The sequence below is a fragment of the Salvelinus alpinus genome, chromosome 7 (assembly GCF_045679555.1).
Source record: "Salvelinus alpinus chromosome 7, SLU_Salpinus.1, whole genome shotgun sequence".
NCBI classification, from domain to species: Eukaryota; Metazoa; Chordata; class Actinopteri; order Salmoniformes; family Salmonidae; genus Salvelinus; species Salvelinus alpinus.
In genome coordinates, this window is record NC_092092.1 from 37,460,491 (window position 1) to 37,469,406 (window position 8,916).

Genomic DNA, 8,916 nt, shown 5'->3' on the forward strand with positions numbered 1-8,916 from the left:
AGCGTAATGGTACTAATAAATCGAATCAATACTAATTTTAGCAGCAGCGTAGGTGTGAGGGAGTGTGTGCGTGTGGGTATGTCAAATCAAATCAAATTTTATTTGTCACATACACATGGTTAGCAGATGTTAATGCGAGTGTAGCAAAAAGCTTGTGCTTCTAGTTCCGACAATGCAGTAATATCCAACGAGTAATCTAACCTAACAATTTCACAACAATTACCTTATTCACACAAGTGTAAAGGAATGAATAAGAATATATACATAAAAAAATATATGAATGAGTGATAGTATAGAACGGCATAGGCAAGATGCAGTGGATGGTATAGAGTACAGTATATACATATGAGATGAGTAATGTAGTGTATGTAAACATATAAAAGTGGCATTGTTTAAAGTGGCTAGTGATACATGTATTACATCAAGATGGCAAGATGCAGTAAATGGTATAGAGTACAGTATATACATATGAGATGAGTAATGTAGGGTATGTAAACATGATATGAAGTGGCATTGTTTAAAGTGGCTAGTGATACATTTATTACATCAATTTTTCCATTATTAAAGTGGCTGGAGTTGAGTCAGTATGTTGGCAGCTGCCACTCACTTTTAGTGATGGCTGTTTAACAGTCTGACGGCCTTGAGATAGAAGCTGTTTTTCAGTCTCTCGGTATGTCTCTCGGTATGCGAGTATGTGTGTATGCGTGTGAGTAAGAGTGACAGCGAAGGTGTGCGTGTCTGAGTGGGTAGAGACCTGTGGATGAGCCAGTGTGGATAGTCTGTAGGAGAGGGAAAGCAGTCGTTGTTTGCCATCTAACAGTCTTATGGCCAAAGGATAGAAGCTGTTTCGGAGTCTGTTGGTCTGAGCCTTGATACACCGGTATCGCCTGCCGGACGGAAGCGTGGAGAACACACCCCTGGGGGGCCCACGTGTTGAGGGTCAGCATAGCGGAGGTGTTGTTGCCTACCCTCACCCCCTGTGGTCGGCCCGTCAAGAAGTCCAGGATCCAGTTGCGGAGGGAGGTGATCAGTTCCAGGGGTCCCGAGGTTGGTGACGAGCTCGGAGGGCATTATGGTGGTGAATACTAAGCTGTAGTCGATGAACAGCATTCTCACATAGGTATTCCTCTTGTCCAGGTGGGAGAGGGCAGTGTGAAGGGGAATTGAGATTGCATTGTCTGTAGATCTGTTGGGGCGGTATGCAAATAGAGTGGGTCTAGGGTGTCTGGGGTGATGGAGTTGATGTGTGCCATGACCGACCTTGCCAAAGCACTTCATGATTACAGATGCAAGTGCTACGGGGCGGTAGTCATTGTGGCAGGTAGTCTAAGAGTTCTTGGGAACAGGAGTGATGGTGGTCAGCATGAGGTGTGAGGATTACGGGCTGGGACAAGGAGAGGTTGAAAATGACAGTGAAGATGCCTGCCAGTTGGTCTGCACGTGCTCTGGGAACGCGCCTTGGAATACTGTCCAGCCCCGCGGCCTTGCAAGTGTTGACCAGATTAAAAGCCTTACTCACGTCGCCTCGGAGAGCGAGATCACCCAGTCCTCTGGGACGGTGGGGGCTCTCATGCACTGTGTTGTTTTTGTCGAAGCATGCATAGATGTAATCAATCAATCATGGTCACATTGGCTTTCTTAACCAAATAAGTCACAGTATGATCATGTGCCTGCTCCATAAAAACTTAGTTTAACTCCTTTTATATTATCATTGCCATGTGTACATGATATGGGAAAAGAGAGCCTTATAAATCTGAAAGCTCATAAACCTAACTCATAAATGGCTTTAGATATTGAACACCTACTCACTGCCAAAGCTCAAGATCCTTTAAGATGATTCTGTAAAGCACAGGCCAGATTTACTGTACCAGGTCTGACAACAGAAACATAACCCTGACATGAGGTTTCATAGGAATTAAAATACTGTATCTCTCTTTGGAACTGTCACTCAAACATTTATTTTTAATTTAACCTTAATTTAATTAGGCAAGTCAGTTAAGAACAAATTCTTATTTACAATGACGGTCTACCCCGGCAAAACCCTAACACGGACAATTCTGGGCCCCCCTATGGGACTCCCAATCACGGCCGGTTGTGATACAGCCTGGAATCGAACCAGGGTCTGTAGTGACACCTCTAGCACTGAGTTGAAGTGCCTTAGACCACTGCGCCACTCGGGAGACCAAAACATACAGTATCCTTTCTATTCTCACAGGTTTTGCAGTCATTACTTTATAGGGCCATGAGTTTTTTCTGACCACAAAGCCTGACCAGGGAAAAACTCCTGACTCCCTAGTCATTATGACAGACAGTGTTGTTCTACAGGTTTTAAATTAGAAGTTTAAAGGAGAAAAACAACACGGTCACCATAAACCCCTTTAAACCTCTCTGAGGGCATGTCAAGGCACTGTAAGGATGACACACCGGACTTAATCAACTGTCTCTGAGGGCGATCACCTCACCAGGTTTAAGAGCAGGAAGGAGAATATTTGACCACCATCTGGCTTTATTACATGACCCAAGGCAGGGGAGGGAAAACACACACAGCTTGTAAATATGTGACCACAGCTGTGGTTTCAGCTGCACTCTGTGTGTGTGTGTGTGTGTGTGTGTGTGTGTGTGTGTGTGTGTGTGTGTGTGTGTGTGTGTGTGTGTGTGTGTGTGTGTGTGTGTGTGTGTGTGTGTGTGTGTGTGTGTGTGTGTGTGTGTGTGTGTGTGTGTGTGTGTGTGTGTGTGTGTGTGTGTGTGCGTGCGCACGCGCGCAATATATATCTCAGGTCATTATGGGGACAAGCAGGACTTGGGCCGATACCACGTGCAGCAAAACAAAGACAGAATTAGGTCATCTCTTAAACCATGGTCATCTCTTACATTTGATTAAGGTCACCTCCTCCCATATACCCTCACAGTGACATGCTAGGTTGCGACATTAAGTACCACATTAATATGAATTAACCACAGTATGAGGTGATTTATATACAGGGAAGGGTCCATGACATAATACTCTACAGTGTCTGTTCCATTGTATGTTCTTTGGGCTCAGCTGAACCAGGGAACCTAGATAGTGTGCACTGTTTTTGACCAGGGCCCAACGTGACCACAGTGTGACTTATCAGTTACAGAGACCTCACCGATGAAATGTTTGGTCAATGTACTGTAAATTGATAGCTCAAGGTTTCTGGAAAAACAGTAAATGTCCCATCAGTCAAACTAAGTGATCTGCTGTTAATGTACTTTCCATGCGTTAGTGATGACCTAGACTACATATAGTGGAGGCCCTGAGAGGCTACAGTTACAGTGCGGATGAATGCTAAGGATATGATGAAAGTGTATTAATAATTTGAGTTTAATTTATCGGATGAGTCATACGCAGGTTAAATATCAGTTGGCTGGGGCCAAATGAGAATACTGCTGTGCTAACTAACATGCCAACATGATATATCTGATGATATATCTGAAGGATGTCGATTTGAGAGGGGTGTTATGTTATCTTACTAACAGGCCCTGGGGTCAGATCTTTCCCTGTTGTATTTAAATCACACGTAGGCCTGTATTCATAAGAGTAGGAACGCTGATCTAGGATCAGCCCCCCGTCCGTACGTGCAGCAACATGAACACACATCGAAAAGGTAAAAATGATCGCAGATCAGCACTCATACTCTGATACTTCCGAATGCTCCTCGTCCAACAGGTTCAAGAAAACCTGTAAGCCTTGCAAAACTTTGATTTGATCTCTTCATAAACCCAAGCTGTGTTCCATCCAGGGCCGGACAGAGTTGGAGCAGCAACAGTCAGACATTGTTGATACAGTTGGAACCACTTCACTTCCTTTCCTCAGTGAGCAGCCCAGGACCTGCTGTTTGCTTACAGGCAGCTGTGCCCTGGTTCTGTCTGCCTGGGTCCAGTCAACCACCACTGACCTGTGGTTCTGTGGTTTGGTTGGTTTGAAGCTGTCTGAAGTTTGTATGTATACTATACAGGTCCTGGAGGAAAACACTGTCTCGCTCTGTGACTTGGCTCACTGGGTGAGTGCAGAAAGATCAGCGGTGTGGACACAACACAGACATGCATCCACATCAACCCGAGCTGGAAAGTTACGCAGTGGCAGAGACGCCACAGGGTAACAGCAGTACAGGGGCTAAGCATCTCAGAGTAGGAATGCCGATCGAGGATGAGATCTCCCCTGTCCGTATACTCTTGTTCAATATAATCTGAAAAGGGAGAACTGATCCTAAATCAGCACTCTGAGATAGGTGAACACAAAGTTGTTTATAACCAAAGTGCTAACCGTTTCAATCCAGTTTGATACCCGATCCCAATTTATACAAAGGATTTTTCTTCAGTGACATACTTCTGTATTGGCTTAGCTGGTATTGTAATCCACACAAAAACATCCAGCAAATCATTCTCATAAATTGTTTTACATAATCCATAACCCATTTTGCCAGCTGAGCTTTTCCTGGACAGATCAGCCCGGTGTGTGGTGCCCTGTTCAAGGACACAGCAACGGAGCTCTTCCAAAGTCACCAAAACAACGGCTCCACCTAGTGCTCCACCATTGCCAACATGAAATAAATGGCATTACAGAGGAACGTTCTTTTGCATTCTATGGAGAACAGATGTGCGCTGGAGAGCACGTTTTTGTTAAATCATTTTTATATTTACTCTTGCTCAAAGAATAATGCTAAGCCTTTTGTGGTTTCGTTACAAACTATATTTTATTTTTCACACCTGATCATACGGTGCACTCATTCAAAACCATAAGTTAATATACAGAATATGAAAGGGAGTCAAATTAACAACAAACAGTCAAACATTATTTCACAAACAAATACAAGTGGTAAAACTACAGTGAAGATAGCAGCTGGTCTCTGGTGAGTTGGGTTATTGGGTTCAGGTTATTGGGTTCAGTCAGTGCAGGGGCTGGAGTCAGTGCAAGGGGCTGGAGTCAGTGTAGGAATCAGGTCTGAAGTCAGTATAGGGCCTGGGGCTGGGCGCTGTGGTCTTGAGTGGTTGAGGGGAAGGGCAGGGGCAGGGGCAGGGCCTGTAGTAAGGCCTTCTTCAGGCGCTGCTGCAGGGCATCCAGCCGCTGTTCCATGTGTTCCATCAGCCTCCTCTCCATCTGCTCCAGACGCAACTCCATAACCTGCTCCAGCAGTAGCTCTTTGGATCTGTTGCCCTCCCATGTTAACCTGCTAACATTGCACTTGAAAATATCCTCTCCTATGCTTACAGGTTTTACAGCCATTACTGTCATAGGGCCAGGAGTTCTCTGTCAAGACCTGCAGTAATACAGACACACAAACCCTAACAAAGACATTTACTCTAACATTAACACAGACACACCACAATGCAACCAGAACCACTACAAAAGCCACTGACAGCGGCCTCCCGAGTAGCACAACGGTCTAAGGCACGGCATCGCAGTGCTTGAGGTGTCACTACAGACCCAGGTTCGATCCCAGGCTGTGTCACAGCTGGCTGTGACCGGGAGACCCATGAGGCGGCACATAATTGGCCCGGCGTCATCCGGGTTAGGGGAGGGTTTGGCAGGCAGGGATGTTCTTGTCCCATCGCACTCTAGTGACTCCTTGTGGCCAGCCGGGCACCTGCAAGCTGACTTCAGTTGCCAGTTGAACAGTGGTGCTTGCGGGTTAAGCGAGCAGTGTGTCAAGAAGCAGTGTGGCTTGGCAGGGTCGTGTTTCGGAGGACGTGTGGCTCTCGACCTCCTCCATCGACTTGACTCCTAACCATAACATCTGGACTGTATTCTACTCCCACCACCCACCCTACCATGTAAACCTTTAGAGGGAGTTCTACGTTGTAGTTAACCTAACTATAAAGTCACTACCAGCCTACTCACTGTGGGCCGTTGGATGTTTTTGCGGCATCCTCGATGCGGAGCTGCGTCACCTACCCACACACATTCTGCAGCATAGGGAGCATGTCTGGGCCTCCGTCCTCCTGGCTGGCCATTAAAGAAGGGTGACATCATGTCTGCCAGTGTGGTTATTGGTGGCTACCCGAGACTGGGGACATGGATCTGTTGAAACAGAGCCAGACATCTCGTCTGACTGGAGGCTGGTGTTGACTGAAGGCTGAGGTTGGATGTCAGCTGTAGCTGCATAGGGTCCATTAGTTCCTTTAGCCAGAGCAGAGAGAGCCCCACTGCCAATGAGGAGGGACAGAAACCATCTTAATGCGTCAAGCTTTGTTCCGGAAAAACACCAAAGAGCTTGATTAACTTACATATAATTAACATGCAATACATTGACTGTCTTTTGTGTTCATTAGTTAGAGCTTCTCGCTATCCGAGGGCTATATTGGTGGTTAGAAGACTGAACAATACAATAAAGCCACTGTCTTCTGTGTAATTCCGGCGAATGTAATTTTCCACTGAGGCTTCTATTGACTGGTATTGGTGACTGCTGATTTGACGAGAGATGGACCCACCTTCTGCTGAAACTGCACCAGGTCCATGAGGCTCTGGGCCCCCAGTGAGAGGGTGGTGTCCATCTCCTCCATCACGCACTGCACACGGAGCATGTCGATGCTGGGCCCCAGGCTTGGAGAGCAGTCTGCAGGTGTCATTGTCTGTGGGCCCATCACGACCTGAGCCACAGCCACGCTGTGTCACCCAACCAAGAGACAACAGCTGAGAAAAAAACAAGAGGTTAGAGGAAGAAAGGGCACACCCATACCCTCTACCCACACTGTCATAACTAGACAGGTAAAGAGGATATGTCAAAACTAGTAGGGAATATGTGAAACGTCTATGTGCTAGTAGGGAATAGACAGGAAATGCTGGACACCACAAGTATTTTCTACGGCAACAGGAATGGGACGGAAGTAGGTAGAGATACTGCTGTTGATTTGAATGCTGTGGTTGACGTACAGTGGCAAAAAAAAGTATGTGAACCCTTTGGAATTACTTGGATTTCTGCATAAATTGGTCATAACATTTGATCTGATCTTCATATAAATCACAACAATAGACAAACACAGTCTGCTTAAACAAATGATTGTATTTTTCTTGTCTATATTGAATACATAATTTAAACATTCACAGTGCAGGTTGGAAAAAACATGTGAACCCCTAGGCTAATGACTTCTCCAAAAGCTAATTGGAGTCAGGAGTCAGCTAACTTGGAGTCCAATCAATGAGACGAAATTGAAGATGTTGGTTAGAGCTGCCCTGCCCATAAAAAAACACTCACAAAATGTGGGTTTGCTATTCACAAGAGGCATTGCTTGATGTGAACCATGCCTTGAACAAAAGAGATCTCAGAAGACCTAAGATGAAGAATTGTTGACTTGCATAAAGCTGGAAAGGGTTACAAAAGTATCTCTAAAAGCCTTGATGTTCATCAGTCCACGGTAAGACAAATTGGATATAAATGGAGAAAGTTCAGGACTGTTGCTAATCTCCCTAAGAGTGGCCATCCTGCAAAGATGACTGCAAGCGAAAACTAAAGCAGGAAGCACCAGTGACTCAGTCAATAGAAAAGTGGTCAGATGAAGCAGATGCTAAGCTGCTGTTTTGCTGGCACAGACTGGAATATGTTCCGGGATTCTTCCGATGCCATTGAGGAGTACACCACATCAGTCACTGGCTTCATCAATTTTTTATTTTTATTTTATTTTACCGTTATTTTACCAGGTAAGTTGACTGAGAACATGTTCTCATTTGCAGCAACGACCTGGGGAATAGTTACAGGGGAGAGGAGGGGGATGAATGAGCCAATTGTAAACTGTGCATCGATTACGTCGTCTCCACAGTGACTGTACGTACATACCCAAACCAGAAGCAATGGATTACAGGTAACATCCTCACTGAGCTAAAGGGTAGAGCTGCCGATTTCAAGGAGCGGGACTCTAACCCGGAAGCTTATAAGAAATCCTGTTATGCCCTCCGACGAACCAGGCAAAGCATCAATACAGGACTAAGATCGGATCACACTACACCGGCTCCGATGCTCGTCGGATGTGTCAGGGCTTGCAAACTATTACAGACTACAAAGGGAAGCACAGCCGCGAGCTGCCCTGTGACACGAGCCTACCTGACGAGCTAAATTACTTCTATGCTCGCTTCGAGGCAAGTAACTCTCTCTCATGGACCCAGATTCCTATTTTTTTTTTTGTCTGTTCGGTCTGGGATGAGTGTGACATACACTGTCCATAGTGCATTTTTGTCAGTTACTTGACTGAACATAATAGATCAAAATCTATGTGTGAATGTGTGCTCACATCGGGAAGAAGGGTGGAGAATCAGACTGCAACCAAGCTCTGCCGGTGGGTCACGATGACAAAACATTCCCACATTTGTTGAAACTATAGTGCCTGATTTCATTTCAAAGTTATTTAAAAAAGCAAAAAGACTCAAATCAATAACTGTTACATTACAACTACTCAAAATTAAGGTATTTTATTTGAAAATGTCTTACTAGTTACAATTATGTACAAAATACAAAAAACACCTGTTTAGTCCCAAGACAATTTACAACTAGTCTCAAAACCCTTTACAAAAATATACTATACAGATCGCTATTTCATTAACTCGGGACAAACAAATAAATAATGAGATTTACAATTGGATTTACAATTTATATACACTTGTATATAATCTATAAAGGGGCATGGCCAAAGCCTGACTTCTGTGGCTGAAAGGACCAGTGTAAGACATTCTTAACTTACTTGAGCTGTAAATTCCCTTTAAAAAACAAACAATTAAACAACACTTTGTCATCACAGCATTTACATATTTTTAAGTAACACTGATATCAGTAGACTTAAAATGAAAAACTATTGACAAAAGTTTACATTCTTCTCTTGTTCATAAGAGAACATGGTAAACCTGGGCCCATATCCACAAAGCATCTCAGAGTAGGAGTGCTGATCTAGGACCTGTCCATATGA

General features: G+C 44.6%; 1 pseudogene; it reads right to left on the bottom strand.

Moving 5' to 3' along the window:
• Positions 1–4,751: 4,751 nt before the first annotated feature.
• Positions 4,752–6,720, bottom strand: LOC139581873 (ATPase PAAT-like; annotated as a pseudogene).
• Between the last annotated feature and the right edge of the window lie 2,196 nt (positions 6,721–8,916).